Below are 25,515 nucleotides of genomic sequence, written 5' to 3'. Positions count from 1 at the left end.
TGGCATCTGTCTTCAAGCATCTGAAAATTCAGTTCTTCCAACATCTCTGAGGCATTCCCCCATGGGTGACCTTTTGTATTGCCTTTCTTTGTATAATTTAATATCCCATATAAGGCATATTTCATATGGGTCCCATACACTTGAGCAATATTCTGGGATGGCAGCATGCGTATTTTGTATGCAGTCTCCTTTGTAGACTGATTGCATTTTCTTAGCATTCTACCAATGATCCACAGTCTGCCACCTGCTTTACCTATGACTGAGCCTATGTGATTATTCCATTTCATATCCCGACATATTGTTATACTGTTCTTCTGTGAGCCATTGATATTGTAGTCACAGGATAATAAGGTTCTCACTGTGTGAAATGCAAAATTTTACATTTCTTAACATTTAAAGCAAGTTGCAAATCTGTGCACTACTTTGAAATGCTACCAAAATGTGACTGAATATATCTTCAGCTTGTTTCAGACAGCACCTCATTAAAGATAACTGATTCACCTATGAAAAGTCAGAAGTTACTATTAATATTTTATGCAAAGACAATAATGTACAACATGAATAGCAAGGGCCCCAGCACACTTCCCTCTGGCACACCTGAAGTTACTTCTGTATCTGACGCTCCATCCAAGATAACATGCTGTAACCTCCCCACCAATAAATTCTTAATGCAGTCTCAAATCTCACTTGATACTCCATATGACCATGGTTTCAATAATAAGTATATGTGTGGTACTGAGTCAAATGCCATGTGGAAACACTGCATCTACTCAATTTCCTTGCTCTATTGCTTTCAGGATATGTGAGAAAAGCACATGTTCATTGTCACATGATCAATGTTTTTAGAATCTAAGCCAGTTGGCGTGGATGGGCTCATTCTGTTTGAGACACATCATTACATTTGAGCTCAGAATAGCTTCTAAGATTCTACAACAAATGGCTGCCAAGAATATTGGACAGTAGTTTTGAGGACTGCTTCTGCTGTCCTTGTAGATGGGTGTGACTTGTGCATTTATCTAATCACTGGGCACAGCTTTTGTTCAAGTGATCTTCAGTATATTATGGTTAATTGGGAGAGATAGCCCAGGTGGCAATTCAGTATAGAATCTGGTAGGAATTCCATCAGCTGCTTTAGCTTTGTTCAGGTTCAATGATTTCAGCTATTTCTCAGTACTACTGCCATTAACATCTCTTTCAATCATTTTTGCAGTGGTATGAGAGTTAAATTGGGACAGTACTCCTTGGTTTTCCTTTGTAAAGAAACGTTTAAAACATGTCTGCTTTTGCTTTGCTCCCTTTAAACTTGGTTCCTGTTTTATCCATGAGTATCTCGGCACTACCTTTGGTGCCATTAACTGCCTTCACCAGAATTTCTTCAAGTTTTGTAAGCGATACTTTGATAATGTGCAACAGTAGTCAGCAGAAGGTACACACACTGCTCTCTAAATGTATTTCATTGAGAATCTCTCTATCCATAACCCTATAGTTTTGTTTTGTACCTATTATGCCATAACCTCTGTTTCTTTACAGTGACTTTATATGAGTACCAAGGAGGATCCCTCCCATCACAAACTGTTCTGATAGGTACATATGCACCTAGCATTTGGTCAACTATTCTTTCAAACTTGAACCATTGTTCCTCTATAGACTTCAGTCCTTAGCTGAACGTTTCAAGTTCCTCACTGAGATATGAAACTACTGCCTGTTTATCTAGTTTTCCTTCGCAGAATTCCTGTCAATGTTTCTCAAACTGCTATATATGGAACAGAAAAGGTCTAATGAACTTATGCCCGAAAACGCATGATTTCCATATTAGAGACCATTTGACTTCAGTCATACATTGTTATAGAGACTGCAGTCTAATACGTGCTGTACCATGCAGCCACAGTTACAGTATGTATGGTTTCCTTATAGAGGGTGTTACTGTTCCTCATATGTCATACCCTAGTGCCCTCTCCTGCTATAGTAATTGATAATGTTGTGTCTGATTCACTTCTCTTGCTGACTCACCTTGTAGTGGACGTGATACAACATTATACACAATTTTTCCGTATTTGAATTGAGAGCTTTCCAATGTGGTGTTTACTTACAGAACGGCAAATGGCAATGGGCGGCACACAGTAAGATTGTATCAGGAGACCTTTCGCTACTGATAACAACCATAGCATACAATGTTTTCAATGGTGTTTCACCATTTTTCTGAGACAGTGTCATTTCAGGAAGCAGGATCATGAAGAACATATCTGAAATGTTCAGACACCAGACTTGGAGGAAAATGTGATTAACTCTATGGAAGGCAACCTCTGAGTCAGTACCAGGCAGTTGGTTTGCCAGTGCAGGGTAAGCCAGATGACCGTATGGAGCATTCTCAATGACAGTTGTTACTACTCTTATCACTTACAGTGTGTGCAGGGCTTACTAGTGACAGACTTTCCACATCGGAAGCAGTTTTGTCACTGCTTTCTTCACCCAGAAACCACGATTCTGGGATTTGTGTCATCCATCCTATTCACAGATGAGGGCATATTTACAGGGAGTGGTGTCTTTAACTTTCACAACAGTCTTCTGTGGGATAATATGCAGAACCCTCACGGTATGCTGACAGCAAATCATCAGCATCGGTGCAGCTGTAATGTTGGGACGGGTTAATTGGTGACCATATTTTGGGACCAGTGTTCCCTCCACATCGCCTAACAGGCCAGAACTATCAGTGTTTTTTGTGGTTCACTTTGCCTCCCCTGCTGCAAGAAGTGCCATTGATGATTCAAAGGGTTATGTGGCTGGTACATGATGGTGCTCCTACCCACTTCACCATTAACGTCCAGAAACATCTCAATTGTGTCTTTCCTGATTGATCAATCGGACAAGGAGGTCCAGTTGCATGGCCTGCTCATTCACTGGATCTCAACCCATGCAATATCTGGTTATGGAACCGTCTCAATAGTATCGTGCATGCAGAACCCATTCCAGATGTGGAGACAATGGAGCAGCATCTTCATGCTGCCTTTGACACTGTTCAGCTGCAGCCTGCCCAATGTGAACGTGTGAGACAGAACACGCTATGGCGCATACATGCATGTGTTGAGGCACATGGAAACCATTTTCAACGTATACTGTAGCTATGGCTGCGTGGTATAGCACGTATTAGTCCACAGTCTCTGTAACAATGTATGATTCAATAAATGGTCTCTGGCATGGAAACCATGCATTTCTGGTCATAAGTCATTAGACCTTTTTTTCTGTATCCCCTCATCGATCAATCCCTAGAGTTTGTACATGGTGGAAAAAATCACCCGGTACATGCCAGATTCTTCCGCCCAACTTGGATCTCTGCAAAGTTATCTGAAAAGTCTCACATACGATCTTCGCAAGGCCAAAACTGAACAGAGTAGCAGATAAACCATCTCCTTACCTTAGACTCATCTCTTCAGCAGGTTGATTAGCTCCTATGCCATTCCAAACTCGTTTAAACAATTCATCAGTTACCGATTCTGCCAAGGCTGGAATCCTATTTATGAGGCAGTTGAACAGCATCTTGTAGCATACATTAAGCAGCGTGATTGCATGATAGTTGTCACATTTCAGTTTGTCACCCTTCTTATGGATTGGACAGATCAAAGCTGTTTTCCATTCTGTTGATAATTCTTCTTTGGTCCAGATTGTTTCTGTCAGCTGATGTGCTCTTTCTGCAAGCTCTTTGCATCCAGCCTAGATCATCTCAGCCTGTATTTTGCCTTGATCTGGGCTAGGCTTACTGCATCTATTGCAAAGCATCTGCGCATTCCTTTCCAAACCAGATCTTCTTGCCAAACGGATTTCCCTTGATCATGTCCTTTGCTGTGTCAGTCACTGAGCTCTGGACGTCTGTCATTTCGTTCACTGTTTTGGAATGATGGTTAAGTTGCAGCTGGTATTTGGTCTTTATTGCTTCATCTTTCAGCCTTTCAACATCAGTCTGGCAGCCTTCTATAGCTTTTCATTGGTCCCTCTCTATTTGTAACAGGCCTCTGATCAGAAAATGGTCACTTTCATACTCTGTACAGTCTTAACCCATTAAGTCCCAAATTAATTTTTTTTTTAAATTGAATTTTTTATTCCTTAATTATAATGTAGATAGTGTATGAACCACAATAAGTACAAAAATAGCCAAAGAATATTAATACATGCTGATATAATGGCCGTCCTCAAAATAGGACACTGGGACCTAACAGTATCGTATGGCATACTAAACTGTGTTCTAATCTCAACTATTTATTTATTGTGAAATGGTACAATCCACTTCACACACAGTGTTACACGGCATTTAACACAATATGTTTTAGGTTTCCCGTTGCATTTAGCTCTTACACATCTTCTTTGCGTGCTTCTTTTGTCAGTCATATGACCAATTCCATCAAACCTGATGTCTGGTATCACTCTCAACTGACTTGAAGGGTGTTCCATTGGATGTCCAATATTTGGTCTTCCAGTGTCCAATTTCAGGTATGCAACTGTAACAGCACGTCTGAAATCCAGTAAATCCTGTGCATTTTTCCCATGTACTAGTCTGTAGCAGAGTCAGACATTTACGAGGGCCATTTCCAGCAAACATGTAATAGGACCCAGTACCATTCTTTCCCTCTAATTACTGTTGCATATTTTCCAACTAACCAGTCGTGGTGGTCAACACCTTCCATGTACGCGTTATACGACTTCAAAACGGCAGGTTGTTGCACTTGTGTCTTCTTACTTGCTTGTCTACTGTACTGCGTAGCTGCTCCCAAAGGTTCAACTTGGTCAAAATTTGTATCAGTTGTAATGCATCTGTTGTCGTGCCATCGAACAAATAAGACTTCAGCATTCCTGTCGAACTGGTAGTCATAGTTTCCTCGAACTGTCTCTTTCAGTTCATTGCTGCTCAGTAGTGGACAGTCACCAACTCGATTCTCTCTGACAGTCCCAGTTGTTCGAAAACCCAAATTTCTCAGATGAAGCAGAAGATCTCTACTAGTGAAGAAATTGTCAAAGTACACACAATGATTCTCGGGTTTTTCAATGCAGTCCAACATGTTTAGGACTACTCTTGATCCCAATAGTATGTCATCCCTTGCAGTATCTTCTGGATCCTTTCCACAGTATAAATCAAATTTGAAACAGTAGCCACTTGCTCCACAAAGAGATCACAACTTATAGCCAAATCTAATAGGCTTGCCTCAGATAAACTGTCCATCTGGAACTGTATTATTTACTAATGGGTACGATATTCATAAATATACTTACATAATACACTTTAAATTTCAAAGTAACTTCATATCCTGTAATTTATATCTAAAAGTGGGGTCATTACTTACGTCAGCAACAAAATCTGGTAAAATTACCATGTTCTAAAAAGAAAATACATCAGCAGTAGCAGAGTTTCATATTGGAATGTGCAGCAATACAAATAACTGAAATGATAACACCAAGTCCCAGTGTCCTATTTTGAGTGCACCAAATTTTACAACAATGGAAATCAATGAATATAACTCCAGTTGAGCTAACAATGCAAGTAGATTAAAAGACGCATTGTTGACTGTAAATAATCACAAAAAGATCTTTGCCACATATTTAAATATTACTAAATTGACACTAAAGTAAATCCCTGTAATAACGAAAAGTGTGCCGTAGTATTCAATAATCAATTAATGGTAGGATTTATTGCTTTTAATTTCCTCTAAGCATACATTTGTTATAAAAGCATCAACAAATGTCGTAGAACAGTAATAGATGCAAATTAATAATTTATTGTGTATTTATAAATAAATATGTGCTCTGTCCTCAAAATAGGACACTGATACTTAATGGGTTAATGTCTGGCATCCATATTTTGGCTCTTATATCTATTGCAATGCTGTCTATCTGGTATATTGTCCTCCTATCTGGTAACACCCAGGTTACATCCAGGTTCCCTTATGTATGTCCTTACACTGGAAGTTTGTGCTGGAGATAAACAGACCTGCTGATAGTTAATGTACCTTACATCATTTTCCTTTCTCAGCCCATCTAGGCTGTGGCTTTCTGTTTTGCCTTGGAATACTTGTTCTGTCCCAACATTAGCATTCATATTACTGATGACTATTCTCAAGTGTCCATTTGGAATGGTATCCTCCACTTGTACAAGCCACTCATAGAACTCATCTTTTACTTTGGCTATTCATTCCTCCATGTGAGCATGACAGTTCACAAAATTTGTTTTGTTATGATTCACATTCACCATTAAACAGAGATTCTTGTGTTAACAGACACAGACTCCAGAATATTAGGGGCCAAGATCTTGCCCACACAAAAACCAGTATCTAGTGTCCCAATTCACAGGCTCCGTAAAAGATCATACTGGTTCCAGCTCCTGCTTTGTATAAACTCCTCACATTTCATGTTTTGAATCGCACACCATTTCTTTCCCATTGTTGTGTTCTGGTTTTTCCAGCAATGTTCCAAGGTTTACTTGTAGTTTGGAAAGCTTGTTAATGTTTTTTTTATGATGAAAGGGTGCTGACCTCTTGTCCAACCTGGGGTATTACCCTCACAGCTTACTAGTTGATAAGGCAAAGCTGAGGTTAATTTCTCAGCTCTCCAACACAGTCTGCTCACTGATCCAGTTTCCCACTGTAGTTGATTAGCTAATATTCCACTGGATTACTCAGCTTACCAAGGGCAGCTCATGCAGGTTTGTGTTTTGAGTTGGAGTAGAGAATCTATGAAGATTCTGTTTAGTATATCCTTCCATTATTGCTGCTGTTATTCTGCATCAACGCATCACACTTTCATTTGTCCAGATCTCCTGCTGGTCTGGAGACTGCAAGTTGATTCCAAGGACCCCACAGACAGGCATTAGCTGAAAATATAAAACCCCAAGAAAAATCGTTAGGTCATTGTGAAGTACAAATTCTTTTAGATAATACTGAGTTTCTGGCAAAATATGGTAATCTTATGTGGACTTCACCACTGCAAGCTATTGACTAAACTGATATTTATAATGAACAACAGTTACTTGCATGCTTAACAATTTGGGTCTGTTTATGATCAGCATCACTACAGTTTGTTCACAACATCCTGAATGAAGGCCACAAGTGTTTTGTGCCTGTCTACTGCCAACATTGGCTAATAGTACTGCACCTGTGTGTATCTTGGGCATCTACAGGAATTTATCCAAGGGGTGGGGGCCAATACTCTAAAATTGCCATTTTTTATATAAATGAGATGGTTATTTTAGACACATGTCATGGCAGTCAGCTACATAATGTTACAACTGGTTACAGATGTTTAGTGTTATCACAGGAAATTACTTCTAGATGTCTTTGAGAATTTTGTAGTTAATAAAAACTCTGTACTCCATATTCAAGGAGAAGGGGGAGGGGCACTACCTCCTTTATGGATGTCTACGGTGTGTACTGTAGTCGTTACAAAGTGATTGTTGTATTCTGCCATGTCAAAGCAGGAAACGTGTAGTCTCAGCAGAGTGTGAGAAAGGTGCAGCTTGTTTCCCAATGCACCACCACTCTCCCCTTGACTGTCAAAGTGTTGGGCTTCAGTAGGTGGAGCTTGCTTCCTCCACTCACTGCACCTCCCTGAAAATTACACCAAGACGTTGTGAACTAACTATATTTGCCATGCAGCCAGAATAAACCTACCATCCAAGAACCTAAACAAAAAGATAATTCATAATAGCAAGGGTTAGTAATGTGTTCCATCTGTTGGGATTCCTGTCTTCCTGCTTCTGACAGCTATTAGCTTAAAAATGAATTTCCTAAAGAGATTACAAAAACCAACTGCAGTGCTTACAGCTGAATCTTAGAAACTTCTACCTACTTCATAGGACTATCCTCTATCTAGTTTTGTAATCAGTCAGTGGCTCAAGGCATTCTTCTTAACAGACATCAGTACCCATTTATAAAATTGGGGATATGCAAATCACCTCAAATTACCGATGCAGAAGGCTGAACAGTGTTTACACAATATCTGATATATGACATGTGTCATTTAACAGGTGACTCTCCCTTTGATAGTACATATTTTACCAGTTATGGGGCTATTATAGGTGGTGGTGGAAGGGTGCACAGGGCAAGTCTTGCAGCGGAGATGGCCACGGGGGTAGGAGCCATAGGGCAGGAAGATGGGTGCAATGGAAGCATTGGGTCCGACAAGAATATCGTGGAGATTGGGAGCGCGGTAGAAAGCTATTCTAGTATTCTAGGTGTGACGGGCAAAATTTCAGAGAGGATGGATCTCATTTCAGGGCATGATTTTAGGAAGTCATGGCCCTGTCGATGTAGCTGATTAACACATTGGAGACCAGGATAATACTGTCCACTCTTGCCATGATGAATCCCATCTCACATGACATCTGTTCCTTCCGAAAACATGCCTTTGCACTACCAAAACTAAGGCCTCACATTGTTTCTTGACACCTCCTTTGCTCTTACCCGGCTAATCTGTGGCCTATATGCCTCATCAGCAAATTTACACTCTACCAGACTTCTCTCCTTTTACAAAATCCTGCAGTTATCTGCCCCTCATGTTTCTTTGAATAGTATCATCCACCAAGCCAACTTCAAACTGCAACAACATGCCAGATTTCACCTCAAAAGCCATCCCACCTTCTCCTAAACTACCTGAACAGTGGTATTTCCCTTCCTGTCCCTCTGCAGCTTCCTAAACAGTTACACCATCAACCACCACTCCTTTCCTACAAACCAAGCTTGCCCAACTCCTTAACATTCCAGACTTCACCACTGCCTTCCAGACCAAGAATAACCTATAATCCCAAAAACCAGTTACAACAGTACAGTGTCCTTAACCTCTCATCTAAAGCGCCCTCCCCTACTGAATTATCTAAGGGCCTCACTTTCAGCCCTAAACCTGCATTTGATCATGCTGCTTTGGTGAAGGACCTCCTTTCCTTCACACATAATATACTTTGGAAATATCACTTGTCAACCCAATCCCAAAACCTTTCCAACAGCAAACCTGACATTGAACCCTGCCTTGAACAGTTCAGACCACAATCCCAACTTGATCCACCACCACTACCTCAAAATCATCCCATACAACCCTTCCAAGGACTACTCACATCCAGCATTGCTTCAAACCCTTCCTCAGGTCCCTACAACATGACCCTAACCTTTCCTCTGCAGAACACTAGGTTCTATGTACCATAAAAGCTGATGACTCCATCACTATCCTCCCAGCAGACAAAAGATCTTCCACTGTAGTATTTGACCAAAAAGAGTACGTTAGGGAAGGTCTATGCCAGCTGTCTGACACCTCTACATACAGCGTCTGCCATCAAGATCCCATCCCTGTGATTCAAACTGACCTGCAGTAACTCTTTAAGACCTCAGGACCCTCACAAGGACTAACACTTCAATCCATAGAACTTCTCACTCCACCCAAAACATGCACCCCCACCTTTTACCTTCTTCCTAAGATCCACAAACCCAATCATCCTGGTTGTCCTATAGTTGCTGGCTTCAAAGCACCCACTGAACATATATTTGCCTTAGTCGATCAACACCTACAACCCATAGTACAAAACTCCCCTCCTACATCAAGGATACCAACCATTTCCTAGATCATCTGAAATCCATGCCCATCCCACTCCCACCACACACTTTGCTTGTCACCACTGATGCCACCTCCCTCTATACCAACATCTCCCACATACATGGTCTGTCTGCTGCGGAACATTTCCTCAGTCAGCAACCGCCTGATTCCAAACCTATGGCATCCTTCCTACTCACCTTCATCAACTTCATGCTTACAACAACTACTTCACCTTTGAGGGGCAGACATACAAACAGATCAGGGGTATGGCCACGGGAACTAGGATGGCTCCTTCCTGGCAACCTTTTCATGGGTCACTTGGAAGGTGCTTTCCTGGGATCCATAAGTTTTCAGACCCTGGTTTGGTTTGGGTAGACTGATGCCATCTTATGCCAAACATTCCCTCCCATACAGCCTTGGCATCTGAGGAAAAACATTTTTGTTTGGATGCAGACTCTTTACAGCAATACAACACCATTCTCACCTCAGCTTTCACTGCACATAATTACCCCAACAGCCTAGTTAGAAAGCAGATTTCCTGGGCCTTCACATTCAATCCAGGTACTGCTGACCTCTCCACAAAACAGCTTCAGAGCACACCATTGGTGACTCAGTATTATCCTGGTATGGAATGTGTTAATCAGCTACTTTGACACGGCCTTGACTTCCTAAAATCATGCCCTGAAATGAGATCCATCCTGTCTGAAATTTTGCCCACCACACATAGAATACCTTTCTGTCTCCCACCCAATCTCCACACTATTCTTGTCAGACCCTATGCTCCTTCTGCACCCATCTCCTTACCCTATGGTTCCTACCATTTTACCATCCACACTGCAAGACTTGCCCTATGCACCTTCCTACCACCACCTATAATATCCCTGTAACTAGTAAAACATATAAAAGCAGAGTCACCAGCGGAATGACACATGTCATATATAAGCTATTATGTAAACACTGTTCAGCCTTCTGCATCGGCATGACTACCACCACAATATCAATCAGGATGAATGGGCATAGGCAGAGGGTATATACTGGCAACTCATAATATCTTGTGGCAGAGCAAGCTCTACAACATGACATTCATGACCTGTCTCACCACATGCGCAATCTGGATTCTTCGCCCAGGCAACAGTTTCTCACAACTCCGCAGGTGGGAACTAGCACTACAACATGTCTTTGATTCTCACCACCTAACTGGCCTTAATTTACATTAATTTCCTCCATCTCAGCATTTCTTCACTGTAACTACTCTTTGCTTCACTCCGTTTTAGTTTTTTTCTACATCTTTCATTGTTTTTCCCGTCTACTACCACCAAATTATCAGTCAGGCTGAATGAGCATAGGCAGAGGGTATATACTGGCAACTCGCAATATCCTGTTGCGGAGCATGCTTTACAACATGACATTCATGACTGTTTCCCCATGTGCACTATCTGGATTTTTCCCCCGGACAACAGTTTCTCAGAACTCCGCAGGAGGGAACTAGCAATACAACATGTCCTTGGTTCTCACCACCCACTTGGCCTTAATTTACGTTAATTTACTCCATGTCAGCATTTCTTCACTGTAACTACTCTTTGCTTCACTCCGTTTTAGTTTTTTTCTACATCTTTCATTGTTTTTCCCGTCTACTACCACCAAATTATCAGTCAGGATGAATGAGCATAGGCAGAGGGTATATACTGGCAACTCGCAATATCCTGTTGCGGAGCATGCTTTACAACATGACATTTGTGGTGGCACCGCCAGACACCACACTTGCTAGGTGGTAGCTTAAATCGGCCGCGGTCCATTTAGTACATGTCGGACCCGCGTGTCGCCACTGTGTGATCGCAGACTTAGCGCCACCACAAGGCAGGTCTCGAGATACGAGATAGCACTCGCCCAGTTGTACGGACGACATTGCTAGCGACAATACGGACGAAGCCTCCCTCTCATTTGCCGAGAGACAGTTAGAATAGCCTTCTGCTAAGTCCATGGCTGTGACCTAGCAAGGCGCCATTAGCCTTACCTAGTTTGAGAGTTATCGTATAAATGTCTCAAGAAGAACGTGTAACCAACAAAGATTAAAAGTTAAGTATAAAGCAGCTACGTACTTTTCTTGCTACCATTCAATAGTTATCCTGTTCCAGACTTGACGCCAGTCGGCGTGTGTGTATGCGTGCCTTTCTTTCGGCTCCCTTCCCAGTGTGGCGTAGCAAGCTTGTTACGCCACAACAACATTCATGACTGTTTCCCCATGTGCACTGTCTGGATTTTTCCCCCGGACAACAGTTTCTCAGAACTCCGCAAGAGGGAACTAGCAATACAATATGTCCTTGGTTCTCACCACCCACTTGGCCTTAATTTACGTTAATTTACTCCAGCTCAGCATTTCTTCACTGTAACTACTCTTTGCTTCACTCTGTTTTAGTTTTTTTCTACATCTTTCATTGCCTTTCTTGTCTATTTTTCACTGCCCCCTCCCCCCTCTGTTACGTACAATGCACTTAGCTTCTCACTCTTATTAACTCATGCATGATGTCTTAGCAGTAATCTCTGTCTTGCATATTACCCTGTCTTCTGCCTTTAAGCTCGCAGGTTTTCATATCTCATCTGATGCAGTCCCCAACAATCAGTTTTTCCTTCTCATCCCATATGGTAGTTCTCCACTGACCCGCGGTTCTGGGTGACTTTCCCAAAATCTACCCCTTTTCCTAGACCTCTCCAGTCCTTTTCCTTCACCATTCTTCCTTCCTCTTCAATCCGTCTGCCTGAAGAAGGAGCCAGTGGCTCTGAAAGCTTGGCAATCACAACAGTGTTTTATGTGTATGTTCTGTTGGCACTTGGTGAGTAGATATTTTTATCTATCCAATTAAGTAATTTTATCAATAATTGATTGTTTTTGTTGTTATATGTATGAAACATAGTTTTTTATGATCTGCATCAGTGTATGGAAACACACAAAATAGATTTATGTGACAAATAGATAGGTATTCATGCAATCAAATTCAATACTGCCAAAGAATAATCACAGCCTCTTTCTACAGAGTCGTGTGTGTGTGTGTGGGGGGGGGGGGGGGGGGGACATTTATTTGAACTACTTATTTTCATTGTAATACAATGACATATCCTATATCATTGTGAAATCACTCCTTGATGAATCAATAAATAAACAATTAATACACTGAGTTGGTACAATGGCAGGCTTTTTCGCCATTCAGTTACTGTAAAACTGGCAGCATGAAACGGACTAGTTAATGAAACAAGCTGATGAATAATGATGTGTAATTAGACTACACATATAAGGAGTGATAAAAAAGTTTCCATTTGTGGGCATTACTGCAGTATATATGCAATGTAGTCGGACTCTGATGTCTCTGATGTAAGTACATAAGCACTGTGATGTAGGTAAGGACCAGTGTGCTGTTTTCGTCTTTCTGATATGTGTGTGTTAAACATGGAAATATCATAACCCAATGTGGGTCATGACATACTTACTTTAGAAGCTCATATTCAGATCAGAGATAAAGTGGGATTTTTGGTCATCTGTTTCTTGGTATGCCAGCGGCTGTGTAAGGAATGAAACAGCAATGGAGTCACCAGAGATTTTTCATTCTCTGTGATTGGAGACAGTATAGAATGACTAAGATGTTTGTCTAAGGAGCTACATATGATGATGAGAGACAGTATAGAATGACTAAGATGTTTGTCTAAGGAGCTACATGTGATGATGATAGGGGAAACAGGACTCTGGATTGGCTTACTGTTCTGCTTTGTATTGCTTCTTCACGTATTTGCAAGGAATGTGCAGATGAACACAGACACTGGTTTATAAAAATGTAGATGCGGCTTACTAGATTCTCCAGTCAGTCACCAGAACAAAAAGCCACCCCAGCCTGTAACTTTATTAACATTCACGTGGTTGTTGTTGTTGTTGTTGTCTTCAGTCCTGAGACTGGTTTGATGCAGCTCTCCATGCTACTCTATCCTGTGCAAGCTTCTTCATCTCCCAGTACTTATTGCAACCTACATCCTTCTGAATCTGCTTAGGGTATTCATCTCTTGGTCTCCCTCTACGATTTTTACCCTCCACGCTGCCCTCCCATGCTAACTTTGTGATACCTTGATGCCTCAGAACATGTCCTACCAACCGGTCCCTTCTTCTTGTCAAGTTGTGCCACAATCTCCCCTTCTCCCCAATTCTATTCAATATCTCCTCATTAGTTATGTGATCTACCCATCTAATTTTCAGCATTCTTCTGTAGCACCACATTTCGAAAGCTTCTATTCTCTTCTTGTTCAAACTATTTATCGTCCATCTTTCACTTCCATACATGGCTACACTCCATACAAATACTTCCAGAAATGACTTCCTGACACTTAAATCTATACTCGATGTTAACAAATTTCTCTTCTTCAGAAACGCTTTCATGGCCATTGCCAGTCCACATTTTAAATCCTCTCTACTTCGACCATCATCAGTTATTTTGCTCCCCAAATAGCAAAACTCCATTACTACTTTAAGGGTCTCATTTCCTAATCCAATCCCCTCAGCATCACCTGACTTAATTTGACTACATTCCGTTATCCTCGTTTTGCTTTTGTTGATGTTCATCTTATATCCTCCTTTCAAGACACTGTCCATTCCGTTCAACTGCTCTTCCAAGTCCTTTGCTGTCTCTGACAGAATTACAATGTCATCGGCGAACCTCATAGTTATTATTTCTTCTCCATGGATTTTAATACCTACTCCGAATTTTTCTTTTGTTTCCTTTACTGCTTGCTCAATATACAGATTGAATAACATCGGGGACAGGCTACAACCCTGTCTCACTCCCTTCCCAACCACTGCTTCCCTTTCATGCCCCTCGACTCATAACTACCATCTGGTTTCTGTACCAATTGTAAATAGCCTTTCACTCCCTGTATTTTACCCCTGCCACCTTTCGAATTTGAAAGAGAGTATTCCAGTCAACATTGTCAAAAGCTTTCTCTAAGTCTACAAATGCTAGAAATGTAGGTTTGCCTTTCCTTAATCTATTTTCTAAGATAAGTCTTAGGGTCAGTATTGCCTCACGTGGGATTGGAATTATTATATTTTTCTTGAAGTCTGAGGATATTTCGCCTGTCTCGTACAACTTGCTCACCAGATAGTAGAGTTTTGTCAGGACTGGCTCTCCCAAGGCTGTCAGTAGTTCCAATGGAATGTTGTCTATTCCCGGGGCCTTGTTTCGACTCAGGTTTTTCAGTGCTCTGTCAAACTCTTCATGCAGTATCATATTTCCCATTTCATCTTCATCTACATCCTCTTCCATTTCCATAATATTGTCCTCAAGTACATCGCCCTTGTATAGACCCTCTATATACTCCTTCCACCTCTCTGCTTTCCCTTCTTTGCTTATAACTGGGTTTCCATCTGAGCTCTTGATATTCATACAAGTGGCTTTCTTTTCTCCAAAGGTCTCTTTAATTTTCCTGTAGGCATTATCTATCTTACCCCTAGTGAGATAAGCCTCTACATCCTTACATTTGTCCTCTAGCCATCCCTGCTTAGCCATTTTGCACTTCCTGTCGATCTCATTTTTGAGACGTTTGTATTCCCTTTTGCCTGCTTCATTTACTGTGTTTTTATATTTTCTTCTTTCATCAATTAAATTCAATATTTCTTCTGTTACCCAAGGATTTCTACTAGCTCTCGTCTTTTTACCTACTTGATCCTCTGCTGCCTTCACTACTTCATCCCTCAGAGCTACCCATTCTTCTTCTACTGTATTTCTTTCCCCCATTCCTGTCAATTGTTCCCTTATGCTGTCCCTGAAACTCTGTACAACCTCTGGTTTAGTCAGTTTATCCAGGTCCCATCTCCTTAAATTCCCACCTTTTTGCAGTTTCTTCAGTTTTAATCTACAGTTCATAACCAGTAGATTGTGGTCAGAGTCCACATCTGCCCCTGGAAATGTCTTACAATTTAAAACCTGGTTCCTAAATCTCTGTCTTACCATTATATAATCTATCTGATACCTTCTAGTATCTCCAGGATTCTTCCATGTATACAACCTTCTTTTATGATTCTTGAACCAAGTGTTAGCTATAATTAAGTTATGCTCTGTGCAAAATTCTACCAGACGGCTTCCTCTTTCATTTCTCTCCCCCAATCCATATTCACCCACTACGTTTCCTTCTCTACCTTTTCCTACTCTCGAATTCGTCACCCATGACTATTAAATTTTCATCTCCCTTCACTACCTGAATAATTTCTTTTATCTCATCATACATTTCATCAATTTCTTCATCATCTGCAGAGCTAGTTGGTATAAAAACTTGTACTACTGTAGTAGGCATGGACTTCGTGTCTATCTTGGCCACAATAATGTGTTCACTACGCTGTTGGTAGTAGCTTACCCGCACTCCTATTTTTTTATTCATTATTAAACCTACTCCTGCATTACCGCTATTTGATTTTGTATTTATAACCCTGTATCCCTCCCCTCATGAACCATGGACCTTGCTGTTGGTGGGGAGGCTTGGGTGCCTCAACGATATAGATAGCCGTACCGTAGGTGCAACCACAATGGAGGGGTATCTGTTGAGAGGCCAGACAAACGTGTGGTTCCTGAAGAGGGGCAGCAGCCTTTTCAGTAGTTTCAGGGGCAACAGTCTGGATGATTGACTGATCTGGCCATGTAACACTAACATGGGAGATACGATACTGCGTGAAGAGTTTGACAGAGCACTGAAAGACCTGAGTCGAAACAAGGCCCCGGGAATAGACAACATTCCATTGGAACTACTGACGACCTTGGGAGAGCCAGTCATGACAAAACTCTGCTATCTGGTGAGCAAGTTGTATGAGACAGGCGAAATACCCTCAGACTTCAAGAAAAATATAATAATTCCAATCCCAAAGAAAGCAGTTGTTGACAGATGTGAACATTACCGAACTGTCAGTTTAATAAGTCACAGCTGCAAAATACTAACGCGAATTCTTTACAGACAAAAGGAAAAACTGGTAGAACCTGACCTCGGCGAAGATCAGTTTGGATTTCGCAGAAATGTTGGAACACGTGAGGCAATACTGACCCTAAGACTTATCTTAGAAAATAGATTAAGGAAAGGCAAACCTACATTTCTAGCATTTGTAGACTTAGAGAAAGCTTTTGACGATGTTGACTGGAATACTCTCTTTCAAATTCGAAAGGTGGCAGGGGTAAAATACAGGGAGTGAAAGGCTATTTACAATTGGTACAGAAACCAGATGGTAGTTATGAGTCGAGGGGCATGAAAGGGAAGCAGTGGTTGGGAAGGGAGTGAGACAGGGTTGTAGCCTGTCCCCGATGTTATTCAATCTGTATATTGAGCAAGCAGTAAAGGAAACAAAAGAAAAATTCGGAGTAGGTATTAAAATCCATGGAGAAGAAATAATAACTATGAGGTTCGCCGATGACATTGCAATTCTGTCAGAGACAGCAAAGGACTTGGAAGAGCAGTTGAACGGAATGGACAGTGTCTTGAAAGGAGGATATAAGATGAACATCAACAAAAGCAAAACGAGGATAACGGAATGTAGTCGAATTAAGTCAGGTGATGCTGAGGGAATTAGATTAGGAAATGAGACACTTAAAGTAGTAAAGGAGTTTTGCTATTTGGGGAGCAAAATAACTGATGATGGTCGAAGTAGAAAGGATATAAAATGTAGACTGGCAATGGCAAGGAAAGCGTTTCTGAAGAAGAGAAATTTGTTAACATCGAGTATAGATTTAAGTGTCAGGAAGTCATTTCTGAAAGTATTTGTATGGAGTGTAGCCATGTATGGAAGTGAAACATGGACAATAAATAGTTTGGACAAGAAGAGAATAGAAGCTTTCGAAATGTGGTGCTACAGAAGAATGTTGAAGATTAGGTGGGTAGATCACGTAACTAATGAGGAGGTATTGAATAGGATTGGGGAGAAGAGAAGTTTGTGGCACAACTTCACTAGAAGAAGGGATCGGTTGGTAGGACATGTCCTGAGGCGTCAAGGGATCACAAATTTAGCATTGGAGGGCAGCATGGAGGGTAAAAATCGTAGAGGGAGACCAAGAGATGAATTCACTAAGCAGATTCAGAAGGATGTAGGTTGCAGTAGGTACTGGGAGATGAAGGAGCTTGCACAGGATAGAGTAGCATGGAGAGCTGCATCAAACCAGTGTCAGGACTGAAGACCACAACAACAACAACAACAACCCTGTATCCACCTGACCAAAAGTCTTATTCCTCCTGCCACCGAACTTCACTAGTTCCCACTATATCTAACTTCAACCTATCCATTTCCCTTTTTAAATTTTCTAACCAGCTGCCTGATTAAGGGATCTGACATTCCACGCTCCGGTCCGTAGAACGCCAGTTTTCTTTCTCCTGATAACGGCGTCCTCTTGAGTAGTCCCTGCCCGGAGAGCCAAATGGGGGACTATTTTACCTCCGGAATATTTTACCCAAGAGGACGCCATCATCATTTAACCATACAGTAAAGCTGCATGCCCTCGGGAAAAATTACGGCTGTAGTTTCCCCTTGCTTTCAGCCGTTCGCAGTACCAGCACAGCAAGGCCGTTTTGGTTAGTGTTGCAAGGCCAGATCAGTCGTCTTTCTTAGTGCACAAAGTTAATTGAGTCTGACTGCTCACTTACACATCATTTGCTGTAAGATCGTCCATCTGAGGCAGCTGTTGCTGGATCTCTTGAATGTTGCTGAACTCTGTCTTGCTTGGTGTTTGAGGGGCTGTATATACAGCTGAGGGTGGTTGCTTATAGATGATACATGACTGTGCTACTTTTTATCTCCATTTCACAATCAGTGCACTTGAAATCAGCAGTTTCTCAATGTGTATGATCTCTTAATGGACTGACGAAAGCAGCTTGCACTGTGCTCCTCCATTTCAGTTACAATATCCATACGTGAATGATTTTTTCCTTTTTTTTCTGGCAACCTTTCATGATTCAGTCATTACAATGTGAGCTATGGTGACACTATTACCAAATACGTCCAAACAGTATGAACCAGATGTTATTCTTTTCTGGCTGCCGAAGGGCGTACACCAGTAGAGATTTACTAGAGAATGAAGAATGTGTATTAGGCAGCATGTCTGTTAAAAACCACTGTTGTGGAATGGTGTGCTAAGTTCCATGCTGATCATTTCGTCATGAGACGCTAGTCAATCTGGGAGGCCAGCCTCATATGACTATTCCCATTGGACGAGGCTGTGCAGCAGGTAGTTATTGACTTCTTCAAACAGCAGGACATGGTGTTTTATAGAATGGGTATCTTCAGAATGGTAGATCAGTGAGATGATTGCCGCAGTGCTCACAACAATTTTGCCTGATTGGCATACCAATTATGGACTGTACTGCCTTCGAACGGAAACTTTCTGATCACCCATTATATTTTGATTTTTGAAGAAGTATTTGCACCGGTACAAACCAAATCATCAGCCTGTTATATGTTAATGTGGAGGACTCTAATTTAATTGCCACTCTTGTTTGTGAGGTTGGAGTATGAAAATGAAATAATATTGCAGACCCAGCTAAAATCATCAAAGACTGTCAGATAGTGGAAATGAAGTTCGATCTCCTCTCATACTTGGAGAACATAATTGGTGCATCAGAAATTCACTGTTGTTTTACCTCTGAGCTAGCAACATTACATTTGAAAAGCTAAAGGCCTTGATAGTGTTATGATTTCAGTATATAGCCACAAAGTTGCCTAGTTTTAGATCTAATGATGTTGAATTGTCTGCGTACTCTTCACAACTTTCGTCAGTGAACTTAACATTATGAATATAGCATCCCTTAAAGAGGTAAACTTCAGCAGCACTAGACAAAAATGTGTAGTTACATGCTCAGTTAACCTTTCTCGTCCCCATAGCTAAATCAGCCAACACACACTTGTCTGCTGGTGCTCAGCTTGGAGTAGCTGCATGAAATTGTGGCTATATAAAATGTTTCATTGCCAGTATTTGACCTGCAAGTGCAGGAGAGGTGATGGCGCAGAATTCCTGATCAACACGTTTTTTGCCAATATTCTGGATTAGGTAAGAAACTTCTGTACATTGTCTCATGGTGTGAGGGCATGTGGCCCTTCTGGTAATGGTCTGTCTGTCAGATAGAGATGTTAAGCTCAGCAATCCTATTAGTGCTATTCAAGAGGAGTAGCCTATGTGCCTAAAGTGGTTTTCAACTCTCCCCTCTCTCATTACCATCAATATAAACACTACACAATACTCACTGATTCGTGACAGTCACCTACATAGGAGAGTTACAGTTACACATTTCATATAAACTGCTCAGGAGATGTTAACTAGAAAGGCTTCGACCAGGTCATAAACCACACAAATAAGAAAGTGTATAAGTTCTACCCAGTAATTTCTATTTTACAGATGTTTTTGTTGCAGATTTGGGCTTTCTGGTTCAGATTACTATGCAATAATACACGAGGTGTAACAAAAAGATTGCTGACAAATTTCAAGGGGCCACAATGGAGCCTTGAGAAACGTATTAAAGACATGAAATCATGCCTGTAAATGACGCTGCAGACGATCAAGGCTGTAGAGATCAATGTCTGTCTGTAGCCCACACCATCGGCAGCAAACATAAGTGTTTAGTAGTCTGTGCAATGTTGTGACTGGACTCATAGTGCACATTTGCACTATTGTGAGAATTTCCACTTATGGCCCATCAGTATACAAACTTGGCTTTACTGCCAAAGGATTGCTGTAGCACTTGGCATTGACCTCTATATTTCAACAATATGTAGTACTGTTGGATGACATTTTTCCATATAGGTTCCCATGATACTCACTGCAATCCCTCAGAGTTTTTTGGTATTGTTTTGTTATACTCTGTATAACAGAATGTCTTCTTAGGTTCTTTAATGATCCACCACAGTGCACCACAACTGCTTGATGATTGACCTACATTGTTTCTTCCCATTGCATCAACTTGGGTTGCGGGACCAGCCCCATGTGACGCTATAGTCAGCTGACCTCATGCCATGTGCTGTCTAGGTTTCTCTGCACAACTGGAATACTTATGGAAATGTGCTGTGACATTTTTATTCATTTTTGCCTAGTCATGGTACTTTATCTACCTCATACTTAAGTTTTGCAGAGCAGTGTATATATACAGGGCATCCCTCCTAAGGGTTGTCAGGTGCACTTTTTCTGGTGTTACAATTTCGTTTTAGCAATTGGCTGCTGGAGTCACCCCAAATAAATTCTGCTCATCATGTATTTCATGTAAAGCCCAGTGTCAACGGAAAGTGCTGTTGCTCAATGGAAGCACTCAACACATGCCACAGTATTGCTTAGACACTGCTGGAGTACTGGTTATTCTTTATGTTTTAATCCCTGTTAGTACATACCAGTAAGCCCACCCGGCTAGCCGTGCAGTCTAATGCACTGCTTCCTGAGTGGGAAGGCATGCCGGTCCCCAGCATGAACCCGTCCGGCGGATTAGTGTCAAGGTCCGTTGTGCCGGCCAACCTGTGGATGGTTTTTAAGGTGGTTTTCCATCTCCCTTGGTGAATTTGGGTTGGTTCCCCGTATTTCACCTCAGTTACATTATGTCAGCAAATTATGTAAGCAATATCTGCACAAACACTGTCTCCACATACGTGTACACCATAATGACTCTACCACGCAAACATTTGGGGTTACACTTGTCTGGTATGAGACGTTTCCAGAGAGGGTCGACTGGGGGGCGAACCACACAATAACCCTGGGTTCTGTGTGGGGCGATAGTGGGGTGGGTGGACTGATGTGGCCTGTTGTGAACCACTGAGGGCTACGGCGGGACGAAGCCTCTCTGTCATTTCTAGGTCCTCGTTTTAATACACACACATACCAATAAAACGAATATAGCACTAGACAGTTGGGGACCACTCTGTCGGATGGGCATATAAAACTCCACTTTAAAAATAATTTTGTTCATAATGGAAAACAATCCCATGCTTTTGTTGACACCATGAAAGGTGTAGTGGGTAGTATTTGTTTAGAGTGATTCCAGCTATACATTGCAATAACGAAATTGCAGGTGTCTGACAAAACACCAAAGAAAATGTGTCTGATGACCTCCAGGAGGAACATCCAGTATGTATGATGCACCAAGTCAATTTTCAGTCAAGAGGACATGTGGTACACACAGTGCCACAGCTGAAAATTGGACTGTTGCTGCATCATGATGATTAGCAGGTCATTTGCAAAGATGGAATCAGAACTTGTCATACTCTGACTATTCACTGGGTGACAGAGAAAGTAAGTCTATTTATTTGTAAATAATGTGTGCGTGTGCAAGTGTATGGAGTAGTATGACCCATTTATCATAGTGTGAGCATGGCTGAGCTCTGATTCCATCCTTGTAAATGATCCTCTTATTGTCATGATGCAACAGTCTGATTTTCAGCAGTGATAATATGTACCACATGTCCTCTCGATTGAAAATTGACCTGGTGCACCATATACTGAGGAGGAGGAGGAGGAGAAGCAGCAGCATCTGAACAGTTCACAATAATTCTCTGTTAAACCACTTCCAAACAGCGTGCAGAAAAAATAAACACCTATGTCTTTCTGTATGAGCTCTTATTTCCCTTACATATTATAATGATCATTTCTCCCTGTGCCACAATGACAAATGCCTAAATCCTGTATCACATCCATGACACTCTCTCCCCTATTTCTCGATAATACAAAACATGCTGCTCTTCTTTGAACTTTCTCGATGTACTTAGTTAATCCTATTTTGTAAGGATCCCACACAGTGAAGCAGTACTCAAAAAGAGGATGGACAAGTGTAGTGTAGGCAATCTAGGGAGTCTTTAATAGATCTGTTGCATCTTGCAAGTGTTCTGCAGATAAATCACAGCATTTGGTTCTCCACCATCTCAACATTTTCTATGTGCTCTTTTCAATTTAAATTGTTCACAATTGTAATTCCTAGATTTTAGTTGAATTTACGGCCTTTAGATTTGTTTGATTTTTCATGTAACTGAAGTTTAAACACCTATATCTTTCCGTATGAGCTCTTATTTCCCTTATATATTACAATGATCATTTCTTCCTATTCCGCAATGACAAATGCCTAAATCCTGTATCACATCCATGACACTCTCTCCCCTATTTCTCGATAATACAAAACATGCTGCTCTTCTTTGAACTTTCTCGATGTACTTAGTTAATCCTATTTTGTAAGGATCCCACCCAGTGAAGCAGTACTCAAAAAGAGGATGGACAAGTGTAGTGTAGGCAATCTAGGGAGTCTTTAATAGATCTGTTATATCTTGTAAGTGTTCTGCAGATAAATCACAGCGTTTGGTTCTCCATCATCTCAACATTTTCTATGTACTCTTTTCAATTTAAATTGTTCACGATTGCAATTCCTAGGTTTTTAGTTGAATTTATGGCCTTTAGATTTGTTTGATTTTTCATGTAACTGAAGTTTAATGGATTCCTTTTGGCACTCATGTGGATGACTTCACCCTTTTCATTATTTAGGTTCAATTGCCATTTTTCGCCCCATAGCGATATATTTTTTAAATAGTTTTGCAATTTGTTTTGATCTTCTGATGACTTTACTAAGCAATAAACGACAGCATCATCTGTTAACAATCTAAGACAGCTGCACAGATTGTCTGCTATATCGTTTATATAGATAAGGAACAACAGAGAGCCTATAACACTACCTTGGGGAATGCCAGAAATCACTTCTGTTTTACTCGATGAGTTTCCATCAATTACTACAAACTGTGACCTCCCTGACAGGAAATCATGAAAACAGTTGCATAACTGAGACGATATTCCATAAGCACACAATTTGATTACAAGTCACTTGTGAGATCCAGTGTCAAAAACCTTCTGGAAATCTAGAAATGTGGAACCTGTGCTGGCGTAAGCTGGCACCAGCACACCAGGCAGCAAAGAGGTTGTGAGAAGATTGATAGAGGCCACCGACAGTCTCGCAGGAAACATGCCGCCAATGCCCTCTCGGCTGCCATTATTTAGATCACTGCCATGGACCAGAGGGCCAGTCTGTCACAGTCTATCGCAGTGAGTGAGTTCCAATCTGTCATCAGTCACAGCCCAGTGGCAGTTGCAGTAGCAGTTAGCTCCACCACTATTTCAGAGACAGGCAGCACGTGGCAACCATAGTAGTGTACATAGCAGACTTCGTACTTCACTAGCGGTGAGGCTAATGTGGATTATTACAGAGAGCTTGAAGCACAACAACTACCTTGAGATAAGTAACTTTCTTTTCTCACGAATAAAATACCCAGTTAATATATGCATGCAATTTGTGTTATAGAAAGAGTATACCAGCCACCAAACAACATCCTCTCCTAGTTCCATGGTACAAGCCTACAGAGACAACAAGATGACATAAAATATGGCAATGAGAATAATTCAGTGGAAAAAATTTGCTTGCTTCTCTTGTGTTTCAAATTGCAGGGGTGATTGTATTCAAGTGTTTGCTAATTTCTTGTTGTTGTGTTCTGGCATGTATTCCAGGAAAGGAGACACAGAATTAATCAACTTTCTCTTTTCAGAGGCTTTTTTTGCTGTAATGTATTTGTGTAAACCATGGCTACCCCACCCCCTCCTCCCCCTACACCTGTGCCTCAGCCGTAGATAGCCAATTTCATGGATCTAACACAAGATTTTCAGTTTCAGAACCAACAAACTGCTGCCTTGCTGATGATGGTACAACAACTTCTGGCTGCACAAGCAGCATCAGCTGCACAACAACAGCCAACTGATCAACAAACCCAACAAGTGCTGCCGACCAGCATACCACTGTTTTGGCAATTTAACAACACAGAAGAGGAATGGCTTGAATACTTGACACAGTTCCAAGCTCATTGTGCAGTTCAACAAGTTCAAGGTACTGTCAAACTACAACATATTCTTTTGATTGTGAGGTCCCGAGTGTTAAAGTTAACACAAAAACTATTCCAAAATGCGTCTCCTGACAAACACAGCTATGATGAAGTAATTGCTGCATTAACTCAGTACTATGACCAGCTGCAAGCTGCAGCCAGATATCAGTTCTTTCATTTTCAGAAAAAGCTGGAACAGACATACTGTCATGGTACACAGAATTCACGGGCATGACTGGGAAGTGTAAATTTAAGTTTAGTTGCAGCAACTTTTACAGTGACTTAATGGTTAGAGATGCTATAACCTTCAATGTACTAGATAGTAGAATACAGGAACAGATCCTATAGTACTCTTATCCATCACTTCCTCAAGTGTTGAAAATCTTACAGCTATACGATTTGGGTGCCACAGTTTGACCAGGTCTCGATTTATCAGGTCGAGTCGCCCATTGCACGCGACCGCCTGAAGCAGCCACAACAACGAGTGCGTACACAGCCATGCGGACAGCCACATAGACTTGTAAACAAGCCTGTGGACTTAGTGAAGGCTTGCCCTAGATGTTTTGCTCACCGTAAAAGACAAGACTGCCCATCACGTAATGCAATGCGTTACATCTGCGGAAGAAAAGTCCATGGCCAAGCAGTTTGTTTGCAGTAGCATGAGAATGCCAATTTTTCCCACCCTCAGAAACCATGTACGTACAGTGAACGTTGTGTTTTCCAAACATACAACATGTTCTGACAAGATTAAGGTTGTGTCTCATTTTTGCCCTAGTGTTGTGCAACGATTTTCTAACGAACTATTTGTCTCTTTACACATTACTGGCTGGCCATCGTGTGAACTTTCAGTTAGACACAGGTGCCTCAGTAACTTTGCTAAATCATGCCACATATGAATAATTAGGCTCACCGTGCCTTCCTAAATTTAGCAAGCACCTCACTACTTACAAGTGAAAGGGAATTCCATTGCTAGGATAGTGTAGTTTGCCTGCTGCTTACAAATCTCACACTAGGACAGTGAATTTTACTGTGTTGAAGTCAAGAGACAGTGAGAACATTTTCGGTTTAGA

At 41.3% G+C, this 25,515-nt stretch overlaps 1 protein-coding gene across 1 annotated transcript in view; it reads left to right on the top strand.

The window, feature by feature from the left end:
- LOC126470002 (coiled-coil domain-containing protein 28B) overlaps positions 1-25,515 on the top strand; it is a 162,467-nt gene that overhangs the window by 42,786 nt on the left and 94,166 nt on the right. Inside the window, exon 2 of the mRNA XM_050097471.1 lies at positions 24,234-24,450. The gene's annotated coding sequence lies outside the window, so the exon portion shown is untranslated. The remainder of the gene's footprint in view (positions 1-24,233; positions 24,451-25,515) is intronic.

The sequence above is a fragment of the Schistocerca serialis genome, chromosome 3, assembly GCF_023864345.2.
Source record: "Schistocerca serialis cubense isolate TAMUIC-IGC-003099 chromosome 3, iqSchSeri2.2, whole genome shotgun sequence".
Lineage (NCBI taxonomy): Eukaryota > Metazoa > Arthropoda > Insecta > Orthoptera > Acrididae > Schistocerca > Schistocerca serialis.
This window is presented reverse-complemented; position numbering and strand designations above follow the sequence as displayed.